Here is a 2144-nt window from a genome sequence, read left to right on the forward strand (position 1 = left end):
GGGTAACACATGTAACGTGATCCTTCCGCGCCCAATTCGATGCGAACTTTGTGAATGTGCTACAGCTGCTTTAAAGCAGTCCCCACTCGTACGCGCACGCGCCAGCAGTCACGGACATACAGTTGGCCTACAGGCAGGGATAAAAATAGCACCAACCATGCGACGGGCGCAGCCCCCCAGCACACACACACAAGAGTCGACATTTCTTTTACTGCCTCAGTGTTTACTGCCCCCCCCCCCCACACACACACACACCACAAACACCATCCTCAGACCACCCTGCCCAGTCGCGCTCATGCATGTCCAAGCGGTCTGTAATAGACAGAACAAGACGTGGAGGCAATGTGTGCACGCGGCGTTCCTCCAGAAACGCACTGGATGATGTGGGTCGATATAAATTCTCTAGGACCAAAACAGCACCGACACATGGTGGTTAGAGATACAAGGTTTGGAGAGTGGGAGTGGGTGGTGAGCTGGGTGGGAACCCAGATGCTCGTTTTACCTGGAGATAACCCGCTCCAAAAACCGCGAGTCCACTTCACACTAACCTGCAGTTTTCTAACTCTTTATTATGATTTGAAGCATTATTCTCCTCATAATCATCCTGATTATTATTATTATTAATACTATTATTTATCCTTTTGGAAGCGCTTGAACGCAGCGCGGCAGTCTTTAATCAGGCTCCACGGGCTGGAAAAGTGAGAGAATCTGAACGTGACGTCAATGCCTAGTAACTGACGCAGCCCTTCAACATAAAATGCCTTTTTAAAATTTATTTATTTATTCCCTCTTTCTACTTCTTCTCCTCAGCAAAGCTCAATTCCTAAATGATTACAGTGTCTCCGTCCATTTAAGGAAAAAAAAACTATCAGAAGAAATCCTTTCAGGGGAGCGCGTGCAGGATGTTCAGCGTTATTTTGGACATTTTCTTTTTTTTTTAAATCCCCCTCCTCCCCTCCAAGAGTTTGAGATCTGATGTGGGACCAGAAGCCTCTGAAGAGGGCGACAAGACACTAAATATTGGCGATGATCAGCTGCAGGTTCCAGTTGTTTGAGAAGGACGTGACGGTGCTGTTGTGTGCGTGCGTGCGTGCGTGCGAGTGTGTGTTTTAATCTCTGCAATGGTGCAACGGAGAGGAATCAAGGCTCTTGAGCGGAGTTGGAGAGGCAGAAAGCCAAATGAATTCACATTACATGCACTTCACGTAACCATCCTAAGCTATGCCTTCGTGAGTTTTTTTTCTTCTTCTCTCCCCGTCCTCATACTGGGACCTAAAAATAGCATCATAGTTTTGATCGTGCGCCAGGAATAGACAGGCGGGTATTATTTTTTCTTTATTATTATTATTATTATTTATCTAGAAAGGGATGGCAATCCAACTTGGACGTGCCACTGTAAGCCTGCATTTCAGAAAGAAAAAACAAATAAACAAATGAAGGAGTTAATCTGTTGCTTTTCTCCCAGACTCTTACTGCGGCTTTTCTCTAAACTCCCCAACCTTTTCTTTGTGTTTCTCTCTCTCTGCAGTTAGAGCCACAGGACACGCCTGATCCACGGTGAGTGGCACATTTGAAAGACTTTTTCGCCCATGTGTGTGTTTTCTGTGATGCATGCGTCCAGGCGCCCGTTCCGTCCCCCCACAACCACCACCCCCCCCCCCCGTTTTGCCTCCTCCCTCCAAGTCGTGAGAGCATGTTTTATTTTAATTTATTTATTTTCTTTAAACTGGCATGCTTCTCGAGCCGTGGCAGCCCTTCCTGCAGATCATATCTTTTAGTGTGCAAGAAGAAAACACAAAGACTTTTTATTATTATTATTTGTTGGCGCTGTTTATTTCTTTTCTCCTTCCTTATTATTTTGCTTGGGGGGAGAACCTTCTCCTGAAAGGGACGCCTTGTTTTCATGCTTTCAAATTGGACAGAGGAAGAGGAGGGAGAGTAGGAGCTTGTTGCTGCAGCGGAGACCAGGCGCACCGCATGGGGAAACCCGGGAGCTCTCCAGCAGCAATGGTGCTGAAACTACACCAAGTGGCAGTAGCGGGCTGTTGTTGTTGTTTTGTGTGTGTGTGTGTGTGTGTGTGCGCGCGCGCGCGCAAGAGAGAGAGAGAGAGAGAGAGAGAGAGAGAGAGAGAGAGAGAGAGAGA

At 47.0% G+C, this 2144-nt stretch overlaps 1 protein-coding gene across 1 annotated transcript in view; it reads right to left on the reverse strand.

Annotated features, from left to right (window-relative positions):
- The window catches only part of ap4s1 (adaptor related protein complex 4 subunit sigma 1), a gene marked incomplete in the record, with an annotated part of 5153 nt that extends 3832 nt beyond the window's left edge, over positions 1-1321 (reverse strand). The window contains 1 exon segment of the mRNA XM_014030853.1: positions 1227-1321.
- Positions 1322-2144: the final 823 nt, after the last annotated feature.

The sequence above is a fragment of the Austrofundulus limnaeus genome, unplaced genomic scaffold, assembly GCF_001266775.1.
Source record: "Austrofundulus limnaeus strain Quisiro unplaced genomic scaffold, Austrofundulus_limnaeus-1.0 Scaffold1129, whole genome shotgun sequence".
Taxonomy (NCBI): Eukaryota; Metazoa; Chordata; class Actinopteri; order Cyprinodontiformes; family Rivulidae; genus Austrofundulus; species Austrofundulus limnaeus.